At 34.2% G+C, this 17,706-nt stretch overlaps 1 pseudogene; it reads right to left on the bottom strand.

Moving 5' to 3' along the window:
• Positions 1 to 4,750: 4,750 nt before the first annotated feature.
• LOC142642222 (uncharacterized) lies at positions 4,751 to 5,432 on the bottom strand (annotated as a pseudogene).
• Positions 5,433 to 17,706: the final 12,274 nt, after the last annotated feature.

The raw sequence follows: 17,706 nt of genomic DNA, 5'->3' as shown, positions 1-17,706 counted from the left end.
CACCTTTTCTATGAGTTGCTTTCGCTTTCCGGTGGGTCTATGTCAAGACATAGAGATGCTTATCCGTAAATTTCAGTGGAGACAAATTCATTGGAAGAAATTGGAGGTCTTGTGTAAACCAAAATTAGAGGGAGGTTTGGGATTTAAAGATCTTTGCAAGTTCAATGAAGCGATTCTAGAGAAGCAAATATGGAGGTTGACACACGACATGGATTCCCTTTTTTATAAAGTGTTCAAGGCCAAATATTTTCCAAGGGGTAGTGTGTTTGAAGCAAGGTCTGCCACAGGCTCATTTGCATGGAAAAGTATTCTCCATTCCAAAAACTTAATCGAAAGAAATGCACGTTGGAGAATAGGGGATGGCAAAAGTATTCGGATCTTCCATGATGCTTGGTTACCAAACTCAAATGAAGGCAGAATCCTATTCCATAGAGGCATACTTGCCCCGGATGCTACAGCTGATGTGCTCATAGATCCAAATTCGGGATGGTGGAACTTAAATTTGATTGACCAATGTTTTTACCCCCTGATGCTTAGATAATTAAGTCCTTGCCCCTGTGTACCACTCCCCAGCCTGACTCCTTGGTTTGGCCAGCTGAAAGAAGTGGTTATTTTTCAGTGAAGACGGGGTATAAGTGTCTATGTGAAGACCAGCAGGCAGGAGAATATGAAATGGAAGCTGCGAAGTTACAGAGGAGTTATTGGAAGGGCGTTTGGAAGCTCAAAGTCCCAGGCAAGATAAAACACTTCCTTTGGAAGTCTTGCACAAATTCGCTGCCCACGAAGGATAATTTGGTGAAGAGAACCATCATTCAAGAGAATGTTTGCCACCTTTGTTTCGAACATCCGGAAGATGTTATGCATGCTCTGTGGGGTTGTACTAAGGTTCGTCAGGTATGGCAAAGGAGTTTTGGATGGCTGGACTACAATCGGTTTGCAAAGGGATCCTTTCCTGACCTGGTCCACCTAGTGTAGACAAAACCAAGGCTGTTTCCCCTATTTGTAGTCACGGCATCACCGAAATAAGTCTCGCCTTTAAGCAGTCACCATTCCTCTAGATAGACTTGTAGTTTTTGCAGAAAAGTTTCTGTAGAATTTTGCAGCTGGTCATGGTCAGAAGCTGCCAATTGAGAGAAGCGCTGCACTAGCAATAAAATGGAGGCCACCAAGAGAAAAATTGGTGAAGATTGATGTGCATTGATAATAGCTTAATTTTGCATATTTATGTCATTGTTAGAAAGCATTATCATACTTATTTTGAGGTAATTTATGCATTTTATATTTGGTTTTGGAATAATGGTGAATAATCAATTTTGTGCTTAATTGAATCTTATTGCGTGAATTTGTCTTTTGTAGGAGAATGGAATTAAGTAAGTGGATTTGTGCAAAGAAGAAAGTTAATGGACCTTACTTTTGAAAGGGCCATGATGAAGTTAAAGAAGGTCAACTCAATTAAATTTAAGTCCAATTGGAACAAGGAATCAAAAGAAATTTGCATCAAATCCAAGTTCAATTCGGATTAGGATTCCATCCTGCACATCAGTTAGTATTTTTGGCATAACTTTCGGCTCAAATGTCCAATCCAGATGATTTAAGTTGGACTGGAAATTTAACCTAAAGGGCTACAACTTTGTAGTTTACCAAAAGTCCGAATTCTGACTTTAAATAGGCCAAAATTGTCGGTTAAGTGAAACCTAAAAATATGAGATTTTCTCCAAACAGGAATTCAACTTGTAATAGGATTCTTTGACCTATTTAAAGGCTCTTTAGGGAAAAATTCAAGGGGGCTAGTGCTAGGGCTGGGGGCTGAACATAGAGAGTGTGGCTACTTCTTTGGTTTTCTTTCATGACAGTTAGTTTTATTTTATTTGTCTAGTTTAATGTTTAGTATTTTATTCTTGTGTTTTATTTTAATTACTATGAGTAGTTAAATTTATAATTAGGGTTGAGGATGAAACCTTGTTTAAGATTATTAGTAATATTTATGTGATTTGATTTTTCCCACAATAGTGGTTCTTTAATGATTTAAATAGTTTTTGCTTCACATCAATTGACTAAGATGAGATTCTAGATATCAGTTCAATCATGTTTTTCTCATGATTTAGGATTTGTCTCAATTAATTGAATGCTTGGTTTATTAATTCTTGATTATAAAATTGGATATCACTTGTGATTTATCTATCAATGGATACAATTTATGATTTGATTTTTAGAATTGGATATATCTTGTGATTTGTTTAGCTATAGATACAATTGATGATTTGATTTTATACTTAAGAAGCGAAGAAGAACATGCTTTTGATTTTTAAAATAAGGATTTTAATGAGAATATTTTCCATGATAGCAAGATTAATTTCTAGATTATCATGTAGTAGTTGGAAAAAATTAATGATCATAAATATATGTTGATATGACTTACAAAGCGGATTCCAAAACCTTAATTCCTTTCCCTTGATTGTTTACATCTTTTTATTGCTTTATATCTTTTACTTAGTTTAACTATTTGCTTAGTTTATTTGATTTCAAAACAACCAATTTTTATTAAACTAGATTAGGATTAATTTTGTTAAGATTTGATTAATTTTTTTACGTTCATTCAAATCCTTATGGGTTCGACCTCATTCTTGTCAAACTATATTTCGGTACGGTTCGTACACTTGTGAGTATTTTAAAATTTCACAACAAAGATCAACTTTGATGGCGCATTGTTTGGGGAGTCAAATTGCGTAGGGCTTGGTGTGGTGATCCATAACTCAGTGAGAGAGGTAATGGCTGCCCTTTTGGAAAAAATTGTGATACCCCTGGCGGCGAAGTTGGTGGAGATTATGGTGGCTCGGCATGCAGTGCTATTTTCTATTGAAATAGGCTTCCACAACTCAGTCTTTGAAGGGGAATCCTCTTCGGTTATCAAGCTTTTACAAGACAGAAGGGTGTCACATTCCTAGGGAGGGCATATCTTAAAAGACATAGTGTCTTATTTAAACTCGTTTCAGAGTTGGTCTTTCTCTCATGTTGGTAGGCAAGGCAATGTTGTAGTGCATGCCTTAGCCCAAAGAGGTATATTACCTTTTCCTTTAGAGGCTTGGATGGAGTCTGTTCCTCCAGTCATTTCTTCCTTTGTATTGTCCAACCTTCGAGTCTAGTTTTTTATTGAATGAATTATCTTTCTTCTAAAAAAAAAAAAAAACTGGGATTTAAAGTCTAAACCCAGCAAAACTTGTTGTTTTCTTTAAGATTATTAATATAACAGGAACATAGTGTCCATGATTAACCAAGCAGTTAGCTGACTGAGCAATGATTAAGGAAAATGACTTTGATGAAGTCATGGTCTCAGACATGCTGCACGTTCAATGTTTGTCCGGGAAAGGAACAATATCTAATAAAAAGATTTACACCTTTTCATTAAACTATGGAAGGCAGAACAAGAATTCCAACTGCTTGTAATAATGGCACTACTCTCAAGTCTCAAAGGCTTACGTTAGGTGGTCTAGAAATTGGGGGGGGGGGTCGAAACCATGGAAATGTACAACTGTGGGTAATTAAGAATTCCGTGATTCCCAGACCATGGCAAAAAGACAGAATCTAAGAAATTTTCTTAGTACATTTTTTCTAGTGAATGAATTTTCAGGTTCTATAATATATGTGATGGTCCAGCCATAGTGACCTAACCTTGAGTTTTTAAATACATGGTCTGGTCTTGACTCTTGAACTCCTGATGCTTTAGCCATGAGATCCAGCCATACACAAAGGACGGATTGGCCGGTTCTAGCACTGTATTAAACAATGAAATAAGTTGTGAAAAATTGCACTGCTGTCCAGATTTACAAGCTGTGGCGGCTTGATTAATTTAGACTCTTTAAGAGAAAACTGATTTGCTACTTTTTTATATATTTAAATATGACTATTTTTGAGGAATTTTTTAATATTATTTAAATTCTATTATCTTGTTTTAGATACAAAATTACTAATTAATTATGTAGAATTTTTTTTTTCTTTTAAGGAAATATATAGATACAAAAATTTGACAAAACTTTTCACAGTTGTTGATATAGCAAATTAGTAGTGGTAAGTAAAAATGTAATATTAGTGGTAAATCTAAATGAAAACTAGTAAAAATCTGCTAACTTAATTGTTGTGAAATTCTTTGTGTAATGCTCCTTTTTTTTTTTTTGGTGTAAAAAGTGATTTATTCACAATATTTTCATAACAAATTCTAAGTATTAAGTTGTTATTGGTTTTAATTTGAACCCACTACTGAAATTACTTTTTTTATTTACCAATAACAGTTAGTAACAACCTACCACTTAGAATTTGTTGTGAACAATATTATCAACGTAGCATTTTTATCTCTCTTTTTTCTAGTTTTAAAAAAGTTATTTATTGACTAATATTTGGGTTTAATAAATACTTTTATAATAAAATAATTATTCTATTGGTTTAAATTTGGAGGCTTTTTTCTGCTGAGGGACTTAGGTGACCGCCTCACTTACTTCTATACTAGAGCCACCCTGTGGACAAGACTTTGAAGTTGCATGGGGATTTTTGTTTTTGTTTTTTATATTTCAAGTTGTAAGGAAGACAGCACATGTGCTTGTATTATCTTAAAAAATTTGACTGCAACAAAAAGAAAATTGACAATTTAAGTAATCAACCAAGCATAGTTTTTTTTCGGTACTTAATTATTCATCTCAAGATTGATGTAATTGCAAACAACATTTTACTCATATAAATTTGCTCTTAATCAGCACCCTTATTTTGCATTCTTGGCTTTGTAGTCACTCCAGAGCTGATCAACAGTCTTCCCTAGTAGTTCAACAAAAAAACTAGCACTATAACCAGTCCTCAATTTCTTATTCAATTCAGCCACGAACCCATTTCTAAGACTATTGCAATAGTCTAAAAATCGAGCTGTAACATCGTAGCCATGATCCCATTTATCACCTTGCCCAGGCTTCACCCAGTGGCTCGGCGCATATCCTGCCTTCAACCTCACATGATCAGCAATTCCTTCAATCAATCCTCCTGGAGTACTTTGCCCATTACCATCCATTGCCATATGTGTGTGCTTTCATGGTATAGCACTCCTGTGATTTCGGTTTTATGTCACCAGAATAGCCGTTGATGTACCTTGCACTAACATGGATCTCTTTGTCGATAGCATATGCATCTCCATCCATGTCATCGATAAACAAGCTCACTTTGGTCACATTCTTTCTATCCGCATTACTGTTTTCCTGGAAGACCCTCCATATGAAATCTGTGGCAGAAATCAATGTTTGCTTACTGTATTCACATCCAATCTCATTGTTGAAACGAACTCCACCAGAAGTGTTCCCAGCGTTGTTGGTAACATCATATTCGGCTGCATGGATGCCATGAATAGCTACAACTAGGGTTACTAGGAAAGAGAGGAAAAACATGTTGTGAGCCATAGCTGTCTTGTTCTTTTGCACAAGAAATGCAACGGTGCTCTATGATTTATATAGGGAATAATATATATATACACACATATATATTTTGGCGACTTGCAAGGTAGTCCTCGCACTACATACACATTAACTCGTGCATTGAGGACAAAGTGCTGAACGACAAAAACAACAGGACACCAGTTTCTAGTTCGGATCAACGAATTTATTATAATCTAGAGCTTTTACCAGATGCTTTGATAGCTGTAAGTCTAGAGATTTTTCTTACTAAATAAAAGCTACCTTCAATAAGAGTGAGCTTTCAACTTATATTTAAGAGGTGGGGGAGGGGGGTAGGGATGGCCATACCCATTGGATAATGGGTATCCGACCCTATCCGATTCAAATGTTCCGGGTAATAACCGATTCTTCATGGGTAAAAGATAATCGGGTAGGGTTTGGATATTACCCGAATTTTGCAGGTAGGGTATGGATATTACCCAAACCCGACCCGTACTAAAAAAAAAAATCCAAACTTCTTTCTCTCTCAAAGCTCTCTGCCTCTCCTCAAATGCACAGACACAATCAGATCAAAACCATTCAAAAAAAAAAAAAACCCGAACAACCCAGATCAACAGAGAGAGAGAGAGAACGTAATCAAAGAGAGGGAAGCAATCAGTCTTCAAAATCATGAGAGAGAACAAGATCGGAGCTTTTTGTGATGTACCTGAGCAGAGAGAGAAGGTGATTGGAGTGGGTCATGGTCGATCAAACTCAACTCAACTTTCTCCTTTACGCGAGCTTGTTGCGAAGCCGTTGTTGATGGCGGTTACAGTTTCGACATTTGGTTCTTAAGACACAAAGCCGTGGTGTTGAGAGACAGACAGACATACATATCACAAAGCTCTCTGCCTTGTACCGCATTTCACAGAAAGCAATTGGTGAAATCACAAGGCTTCCGAGAGAGAAAGAGTGCTGAGAAACGAAGCTATGGATTGAGAGAACATTTGGTTTACTTGGCTAGTCATTCCCTTCGGAGCAAGCTGAGTGAGATACAATGTATCTTCTTATTTTTTTCTATGGATTTTTTTTTTCTATTTCAGCAAAACTTTGATTATATATATATATTCATGTTTTTTTTTTTAAAAATTGATTTTAATTTTTTTTTGTTTTATTGATTGGTAGGTTTATGATATTCAATGCATTTTTTTTTAAATGAGTTTTGGGTAGGGTATGAATATCCATGGATAATACATTCGGGTAAAAATCGGGTATGGATATTAATGGGTATTGGTATCTGGGTATCCATGGGCAAATATTTCGAGTAGGGTATGGGTATACCCGATCCATACCCTACTCATGGCCATCCCTAGAGGGTTGAATCTTTTAATTTATGTTTATATTTTTACAAAGACAGTTACGATACCTTATAGATCAATGACATTAGTAATATTGTTTGATCTCCTTTATTAGGACCATGATTCAAAACTCTCATCCTCATTAGTTGTAACAATTATATCTTATAACAAAATTTGTGTAATAAAATTAGGATATTCGCAAATACAGGTAGAGTCAAGAGGAATACTATTACTTTTTTTTTGGGTGAATTTTTTTATGCATTTCTTATTTATAGGTTATTGAAGTAATAAACTTTCTTCTTCTAATATGTCAAGCTTTATTTAAAAAAAGGACAAAATATTTACTATTTTCTCAATGTCCTTGAATATTCAAAATATATAAAAGGAAAACAAAGGTACGTAGGAAAAAATATAAGAAGAATTAAGCAGGAGTTTCAGTCAAATATATAGGAGAAGAAAACGTTAGTGTTTGCTTTCAAAGGTAATAAAAAAGAATAATAATAGGATGTCAAATTATTTTTTAATTTTCCTTCATATATGATATAGGCATTTGTGTATAAGTAAACAAATAAAAGTATAATTACATAACCAAAGTTTGATATTCTTTTCCAGTAAATCTTTAGTACATAAATGTTTACATTTTCCACCCAAAAAAAAAAACATAAATGTTTACATAATGTGATTTAACAATTTTTTTTTTATTAACCTATTTTGTTTAGAAATAAATGGAATAAAACTACGTATATTAGCTAAAGCTAAAAACAAGCTGGTATATTAAGCTACAATAAATTACTAGCCTATAGTACAAATTTACGGAAATAATAGAAACCTTTGCGCTCATACATAGAATCAAAGGTTAGCCATATATTTGTGGGTTTTAGTTAGCTCAGCTGGTAAAATTTTTGATAGTTGTATAAGAGATTTAGGGTTCAATCCCCGTATACACCAAAAACTGATTGGTGTCTTGGTCTGATAATAAAGAGCAATTATCAGGAACGGATGCCATAAGTTGAAACTCTCTAAAAAAAAAAAAAGGTTAGCCACATATTTTAATTTTTGTCACATGTATTGGGAATAAAAAATCAAAATATGGATTAGTTATGTGAAATAACCACAAATAGATAAATATAGTATAATTATGAATACACTATTTTATTGTGAATTTTCCATATTGCTTAGAATTCTTGTGAATGACTTTTTATTTTTTGAATTGGTCTCAATGCTATTTGCTATTGTATTAGATTTTGCCACATCAGTACTTAAATGGAAACTAGTAAATAGTATTAGTCAATGTTTTATTTAAAATTTAAATATTCATCATGTGATAATATCCCAAAGACCCATATAATATACTATCATGTAATACCTTAATAGTCCTGCTCACAGTATGATAATTAATAAATAAATGGAAAGGTCCAAGCCCCAACCAAAACAAAAAAGCTCATATACAAATTGGAAAGTGAGGATTCTCAAGTTTTCTCATTCCCCGGACATATATAAAATAAAATAACAAAAAGAAAACCCGGGTTTTCCACATAGAAAACATGCCCAACTTTGGTGACTTGAGGACTCCTCTCAAAAAAAAAAAAAAGTTGACTTGAGGACAAATTGCTGAAGGACAAAAACAACAGGACACCAGGTTCTAGGGCAGTCCAACGAATTAAATAACAGATATTTTGAGTTTTTATTTATGTTCAACGTGATTTAATTGTTTGAATATGTGTCGTACTTAGGTACATTAATAGTTTGAATCCGTATTTTGGGGTACGGGTTATTCATATACGAACCTCTTGCCTATGGGTCACCAAACGATTACTGTTGTGCTTCTCCTTAAACAATGAATTGATAATTAAAATAAATAAGAAAGTTTAGTAGCATCTAGCAAGAGAGTTAAGAACATTAAGATTAGTTGCAAAATAGTGATCTCAAAGTATTTGAGCTTGTCCACTCCTGTAGCGATTTAATTATATTGGTGTAAATATATACAAATATACATGCAAATTATGTCAAGAAAAATGAATGATTGCATGTCTTTAGCTCTTTGCTTCTAACAGCAACAATAGGAATATTTTTATGGTGAATAAAGACATGAATCCAGTAAAGTGATAAAAAGTCTAGTGATCTTAAACCAACATATTTAGAAAATTAATGTGAAAAGAGTTTAACAATGTAAAGTGCACACGTTAAAAAATGACAAAATATAATAGTTTTCATAACCAAATAAGAATTGTCCACAATGTCAAGTGAAGATTAACATAATTGTACAAATATCTTCAGTACATTAACATGAGATTTATAACAAGTTTTAAGTTGCTGGGTGGTGCATGCCAACAATAGTTAAGTTGTTCCTTTGCTAATCGTGAAGTCAAATATGGAGTTACTAAGACATTTCAATGGTGCTATTAGAAGAATGAGAAAATTTTCACCAGGTTAAAAGAAATTTAGGAAGCAGAGTGACGAGGATTCAGAGAGTCGAGATTTGGTGGCTTTGAAAATCATGTCTGATCCCCCCTTAATTTGCAGCAGGAATTTCTCCCCTTAATTTTACAATAGTAAAAGGGCATATTGCTGCTATTTGGAAGATAGCTTGCTTTCGAGAATATGAATTATCAGTCTTTGTCTTAGGCAATAATCATGTAAGGGTGTGTATGATAGTTATGATATTTGCTAGCTTTAGAGGACTGGTTATATATATTTTGATTAGATTTGGTTTTTCCTTGGATAAGAAAAGCTATTGTTGGATAGGTACACCAAGCTTCACGTGATGTTCTGATAACACCGTTGATACACATCAGTGTACATGTTCTTAAGGAGAAGATATTTAGTATCAAATGATGTCACATTAGTAGTATCAAAATCTAATAAGTGTGTAACATATCAACAAAGAATAACTACCCAATAAAAAACTAAAGACATGTGCTAGTGAGTAATTATTTTTATACACATATCACTCATTTATTAAGTTTTGATATAGATGACATGGTATTATTTGATATAAAATATTTTATTCTTAAGGGAAATATCAAAGTAGATTGAGAAGTTTTTTATTTTATTTTAATTTTAGTTTTTGATAAGTGTGCTTTGAAGACATGGATTAGTAGGAGAGTTTCTTATTTTGTTGGTATTTTACGTGAAATTTGAGATATATTTTTACCAGATTGTCCTCAAGTTTTGTCCGTATTAAACGTAGGTCTAAAGAAATTTCTGAACCACATAAAAATCTAGTCTAAAAGAGAAATTTCTCTTATATATATATAGTAATAGATAGATGATTATTTTGATATCTATTTAAAACTATTGATAACATGTCAAGGGTTTGTATATTAGTGAGTAGTAAGATTGTCTAGTCTTCTTTATAAAGAACTATGTTTCGAATCTCTAATAATTACTCATTGCAACATTTATTTAAAAATAAATATTGATAACGTGACAAATCTAGGTAACATTTAAATTGAATGAATAGTATTTTAGAAAGTCGATAATAAAATCATCTTAACAATTAGAGAGGATCTTAATCCTTATTTAATACCCGAATTTTCCATTTATTTTCTAGCAATCTTTGATCATCTTTTCTGGACGGACCTACAGGGGGGACCAAGGGGGCCCGGGCCCCCCTGGCCCAAAGAAAAAAAAGGAAAAAAATAATTGGCCCCCCTTAGCCCAAAGAAAAAAAAAATTGAATGGTTACATTTTTTTTTTCTAGCCTCACTCTTCCAAAAACTTAGACCTCTCCCTTTTAATTAGCCTACCCCAACTAGCAACAATTCAACTAAAAAATTTAACCAAAAAAATTAAAAAATTAAAAAAAAATCTCAATCAACCTAGTATCAAAGAACTAGCATTAGGTGTTTTAAGTGCTAAATATTTAGTATTTAGAACACCAAATACCAAAAACACTATTGTATGAGACAAATTAAATACTATATTAAAGTAGCAAGAGTAAGTTTTCGTTTGTGAAAATAATTTTTTTTTTTTTTGCAACAATTGATGCTCTTAAAAAACAATATTATTTTGTGTTTTTTTTTTTATTGGTAAAGGATTGTATCTTAATGTATTAAGAAACAATGATTTTATGTATTGATCTTGGTCAAGGTTTTCAAACCCGGACCATTCAAAGAACCATTAAAGAGAGAGGTTCAAGGTTTTAAAGGTTCAACCGAGGTTCGACCGAAGTCGAACCGTGATGACGTCAGAATTAATTTAATAATTAAATTAAATAAATATAAAGATATTAAATTTGTAAATATGAGCAAATTTGACTAAAATATCTTTAAAAATTGAAATAAACTTTCAAATAAAAGATTATTACTTATTCTTATTATACCTAAATGATATAAATTAATGAATTCCCTATAATGTTTTAAAAAAAATCCAAATAAGAGTAGAGATGATGGGATTTAAAAATAAAAATAAAAAAGATGGAAAAAAAAAAGTAAAAACGCAGGACTTTTAGTAAATAAAGTAATACTACTAGTGTTTCTTTTTTTAATAACCGGTCAGAGTAGTACTACTAGTGTTAGTACAATGACCATTTGCATTTTTCAACACCTAAGAGGGTTTAGTATCAATTTTAATCTCATTATTAAATTCTGACTCCACCTACCCACCCACGTCATTTCAAATTTATCTATGCACATTATTACTTTCTTGATGCTTTACTTCCTTCACAGTTTCCTAGCCCCATCTTCTTCTTCCTCCTCACGTCTGCAAACTCATCTCATCCCCTTTTTTTTTTTTTTTTAAATCTCACCATACCATCGGTGCTTCTTATATTTTTTGCTTCATTTTCAGATTTTTTTCATCATTTTCTCTTCTTTTTTTTTTTTTTTTTTTTTTTCTCACTCCAGATCCATGCCAGAATTTTAGATCAGAGAGCAAATTTCTTCACAGACATGCGGTTGAACCGGCTTACGGTTTGAATGGTTTCCTAGGTTAGACCTCGGTTCAAGCGGTTCTCTCATATTGTTCGAATGCCCGGTTCTTGTATATAAAAAACCGTTTTCATCAATGGTTCTTGGTTATTCCGGTTGGATCGTACGGTCTGGTTCGGATTTGTAAACCTTGATCTTGGTTGATAGTTTGTTAGCACTATATGGATACCTATTTGGATTATTTTTTTTCTTCTTATACTTCAACCCCCTTAGCTTGAAATCCTAAGTCCACTCCTGCATTTTCGTTGTAAATTCAGAGTAAAATAATTTTAACAATTTTAATCTTTAAATAAAGGTTCGTTGAAGCGGTGGTTATGGTCCAATACGTTCACGCTATGAATGAAAAGGTTGAAATAAGGTTTCATGATGAGGTTGAATCTTGGTATTTGTCAGGGAAAACAAGCCTAACTTAGATGACTTGTGGACATTCTATCACACACACAAAAAAAAAAAAACACTTTTGGATGAAATGTTGAGTAGGACACCAGGTTTTAGTCCAGATCAACGATAATTTAAGTTTTACATACACTTAGAGCATCTACATCAATGGATGTAAAATCTTCTAAAATACAAAAATTCCTTCATTTTACACATCAGTAGCACTTACATTTAATAGTTTAACAATTTTCTCTCTCTCCTTGTCTCTGTTCTCACAGCCTCACTCTCCCTTTTCCTCATGCCTCCACTACTGCCGATCAAACCATGCCTTCACTGTTGTCGATCATCAAACCCTCCGCCGATTATCAAACCCTCACTCTCCCTTTTCCTTTGCCTCCACTACCGTTGATCATCAAACCCTCACTCTCCATTTTCCTCATTCGATTAAACCATTTTCATGATGAGGTTGAAACTTGGTATTTGTCAGGGAAAACAAGCCTAACTTAGATGACTTGTGGACATTCTATCACACACACACACAAAAACACTTTTGGATGAAAATGTTGAGTAGGACACCAGATTTTAGTCTAGATCAATGATTATTTAAGTTTTACATACACTTAGAGCATCTACATCAATGGATGCAAAATATTCTAAAATACAAAAATTCCTTCATTTTACACATCAGTAGCACTTGCATTTAATATTTTAACAATTTTTTCTCTCTCCTCGTCTCTACTCTCTCCTTATCTCACTCTCCTTTTTCCTCATGCCTCCATTGCCGCCGATCAAACCATGCCTTCATTGCCGCTGATCATCAAACCCTCCGCCGATTACCAAACCCTCACTCTCCCTTTTCCTTGTGCCTCCACTGCCGTCGATCATCAAACCCTTACTCTCCATTTTCCTCATTTGATCAAACCATCCCTTCACTGCCATTGATCAGTGGGTTTCAGGTTGGGTAGGTGATGATTTGGCTTTTGGATTGAATGGGTTTGGGATTGAGTGGGTTTCAAAGTGTTTGTTTCTCAGATTGAGTGGGTTGGTTTTCCTTGATGATACTGGTTGGGTGGGTGATGATGGTGGCTGGGTGTGGAGTGATCGTTGGTATTGTTGGGCCAATGAGAGAAAGGGGCGGTGAAGGAGAGAATAATAAAAAATTGTAAAAAAATGAATATTTTATTGAATAAATGTGTAGAATAGATAAACTGATGTAGGTGTTTTGTAAAAATGAGTGTGTAAAATAGAAAAAAAGTAGATTTTTGTGCAAAATAGATGGAAAGTTTGCATCCAGTGATGTGGATGCTCTTACACACAACCATATACACATCAGGGCAGCTCAAACATAGGCCCCATGTTGATGTTTGGCCCAAAACAGAGAACCGTGGCGATGCTCCTGCGCGCACGGGGCCCATTGGAGGCCCCTCTCGATAATTGTGTGGTTTGCGTGAAGCTTCGAGTACTCTCTCTCTCTCTCTCTCTCTCTTGGTGGAGGAAGGTAGGTCTACCTTTGAAGGTGTGGTAGGAATTTTGGCAAAATTTTAAGGGAATTACCAAAGGTAAGTGAAGTCGCAACCAATCATTGGGTTTTCCTAAGGTGTGATTGGTCACTTGTTTCTAGTTGATTTTATTACTAATCCTAGGTTAAGAAAAATGGCATTTTTCCTAATCTAATGTGGATGGCAAAAAATCTTGATTCTTGAGTCCGGAAGTTTGGTTACATGTAGGGAAGGTGTTAGGCACCCCACAACGTCTGTCCAAGGACATTCCTTTGTTTTGATAAAACCTTAATTTTTGGAGATTGGCAGTAAAAAACATGATTTTGGCATTGGCTTTCGGGGTTTTGCATGCATAGAGGGCTTTAAGGTTTGGCTTTTGAATGGGTGTGGTCCCAATCTATACTTTCCTAAGGCATTCGGGCAAAGTAATAGATTTCTATGACGAAAATCCGGTGACATGTCACCTTACTTTCATGATGGAAATTAGGCATCGCTTTACGTTAGGTGATATGGACTGTGACAATCACACCGGAAGGGGGGAGCAGGTATATATATACATACATCATGCACAATGCAAGCACAAAGAATGGGAAATTAAATGCCAACATCCTTAGAGCATGACCCAAAATATAGGTGTAGGAAAGTAAATAGGGGTCGTCATACTCTAAAAAATGAGGATGAATGGTACATGGCATGATCAAGAGAGGGCAAACCAAACAAGATCAAGCCCGCAGAGGGCGTTAAGCATGGCATAGCCTAGAACAAGAGAGGCTAACACAAGCACAAAGCATAGAAGCAAGCAAGCATAGACATGCAAATAAGATAATCGAAACCCTTTGATATGGGCCTCGGTGTATGGACGATGACAAAGACCATAGGGTCTAGATCAGGTCCTAACCATTAGGCCAAAACACAAGAAAATGCAATAAAAGAAACAAACTACAATAGCACATGACATGACAAACAATCCAATCTAAGCATTTTCTTTTACGTGACAAACAAAGTCTAAGCCTAAGCACATAAACATGGCGTGAAGCACGCAAGCACATAGATGATGGCATAAAGCATGTAGAGAACATCAATCTAAGCATATAAACACAATGATCTACACATATAAGCATGGAAATATGCATGTAGGCATGTGAATGTACATCTAAGCATGTGGATGGAAGCATAAAAGCATGGAAGAACACCAATCCAAGCGTACAAGCATGTGAAGGCAAAAACATAGGCATAGGAGCATAGAACATGCATACAGACATGTAGATCTAAGCAAGGCATAGCCGGAGACATAAATCACGCATGTGAGCATGTAGACCCAAACATCAACACATAAGAAAGGAGAATCTAAACATGGCATAAAGCATAAAGCATAAAAGCAAGCATAGGGACCCATAAATCTAGGCACAAGCATGGATATAGGCATATAGACTAACATAGAACATGTAAATCAAGCCATAAACATGGAAAGCATGGAAACTTGTAGATCCAAACACAAGCACCACATAAAAAAGTTAGATCCAAGCATAAGACATGGCATAAGGCATATAAAGCAAGCAGATAAGGCAACTAGCACATGAACAATCATGGAAGCATATGGAAATAAACCAAAAATGTGCTAGAAGTAAAATAAAGCAAAGAGACATGCTAGATAAAGCAATAAATTATGTTATTAAAGCAAGATAAATTCTAGGGAAAGATTTAGAGAGCTAGGGGTGTGGATAGTAGCTAAAAAGCTGCATCCACACCCCTAAACCCCAAATCCAAAGTGTAGAATCAAGGAGAAGAAGATTGGGTATAAGAACAATACCTTGTATATTTGGTGAAGACTGAAGAATCAAGAAATTTTGATGTGTTTTTATTGTATATTTTTTTTGTTTGGAAGAGAGCAGAAAAGCTTAGAAATTGCCTAGGTAGAGAGCAGACAGCTAGGAAGTCTTTTTTTTTTTTTTTTTTTTTTTTTTTTTTTTTTTTTTTTTTTTTTCTTCGTCTGGAGGTGCTTGGGGCCTTTTATAGCCCTGACATGCTTTACGAGGCAAGGGCCACCAACGCACCTTCAAGGGTTTCCACCTACAAATTATCTCGGATCGGGTTGATCTTGACGCTCTTGCAAAGATCTTGACTTCTTGTATCTAAAAAGGTATGGAACTTGAAAATCTAACGGTCGGATCAAAAGTTATGGCTCTCGGAAGTTAGCTGTGAATTAGCCTGGTTTCATGGTATCTCGGCCGTTCTAACTCTGATTTCGACTCATGAATAGTCGTTGGACTGAGAATTTGATACTCTTCATAATGATGTTGGTTTCAACCTATTCTGATGGCCAAATCAAAATTTGGGTTTCTGGGCCCATCGAGAATCAACCATGGGTCAAATTTGGTCAAAGTTGCCAAAAGTCTCCGAAAAGCTAGGGTTTGATGTAAAACTATGAAAGATGTTTGTTTTGAGGGGATTTTGACTTTGTTTGACTTTTGGTCAACCTAGGGTTGACTATGAGAATTTTGGTCATTTTAGTTGAAAAAGACACTTTGGGTGCTCCGGTGTTCGAACGGGTTGTGCCACATCATTCTGGATGTTCTCGTGGCCCCATGGAGAGAATAATTTTTTTGGATTTTTCATGGTCCACCACGCAAATGGAGGGCAGACAAAATACGGTATCAACACCCAATATAAAAGGCCTCCTCAACATTAATTAATATAATATTAATCTATTTGTCTTAATAATCTTTTAAGGTTTTTTCACCAAATAAGAAAAAAAAAATTAAAGTCCCTTCTTAAGCCAATATATAGAATGCATTCAACACATCGTTTTAATAGATCAACCGGTTTAAACTTATCTCTTTATTTTCACTTTTTATCTTCTTTTTCAATTCTATCTCTACATGTTAGCATCTACTTTTATGGATCTATTAGAACATTAGCATTCGGTTTCTTAAAAAACTTGTCATTTTACATTCTAAAGAGTTACTTTATCTATTTTAGCATATCATTTCACAATTCACCCAACATCGCATTTTTTTATTTTAAGATACAACCATTACAATAATATAAACTACCCAATTAAATAATATAAATCTTCAAAGAATCTCTCTCTTCTCTCTCTTTCTGCCTCTCCATCTATTTCTTTCTCCAGCAACCTTTCCCTTTCTCCCTCTAGTGACCTAGAATTAAAACCAGAAACCAAAACCAATCAGAACCCAACAATCCTGAGCAAAACCTGGCTACCAATGTCGATCCATCATCGCAGTTATTGTCTTCAAAGTCGCCACCATTCACCAAAGAGAGAGAGTGCGACATAGAGGAAGAGGTGTAAAGGAGAGAGAGAGAGAGAGAGAGAGAGAATAGTTGAGTAAAATAAAATAAATTTTTAATTTTAGAAACAATGAACAATGATTTCTATATGTAACAAATTACTATAGATAGTTGTTAAAATTTTAGACATGAGAATCCGGTTATTTAGTCTTCTTCTTTTTTTTTTTCTTTTTTTTTAATTTGGAGTTGTAAATGCTAAAATTTAGCTTTTAGTAGACCAAATACTAATGATCTTAATTACACATCACCTCATTTTTAAAACTCTTTAAGACATCAAATCATCAACCCTCATGTTTCCTCTAATAGTTTTTTTTTTTAATTTAATTAATTTTTGACTTTTCCCAGTTCTTATTTGTACCTAAACCCTAAACTATGCATAGTTCTTAAAATTTATATTGATCCTAACATCACACTAAAATTAAAGAAATCATTTAAAGATATTACAAATTGTGTGATGCTAGAAATATTACAAATTTTATTATAAAGAATTTAGAAATAGAAGGTGATCAATCACCTAAAAAAATTTAAACATTCATTTATTTGATAGTTGAATGAAACCCACCAATCACATTTACTATGATATTAGTTTGCGTACAAATGTAACAATAACATGTTGGGCAATTCTCTGAAAAAAAATGTACAAATGAATCACATGTACATTTATTCACATATACAAGTATGATAAATTCTATAGGGGCATAATGTGATTGTTAATAAAATAATGGGGGTTGACTTTATAAGAGGGTTTAATTTTGGGGCGTTACAAAATGGGAATACAGATAAAACAATGTGGGATGGAGGGAGTATGGAATACAAATCATCTGTA

This window comes from Castanea sativa, chromosome 7, assembly GCF_040712315.1.
Source record: "Castanea sativa cultivar Marrone di Chiusa Pesio chromosome 7, ASM4071231v1".
NCBI classification, from domain to species: Eukaryota; Viridiplantae; Streptophyta; class Magnoliopsida; order Fagales; family Fagaceae; genus Castanea; species Castanea sativa.
Note: the sequence above shows the minus strand (reverse complement) of the source record. Positions and strands in the feature narration are given on the sequence as shown.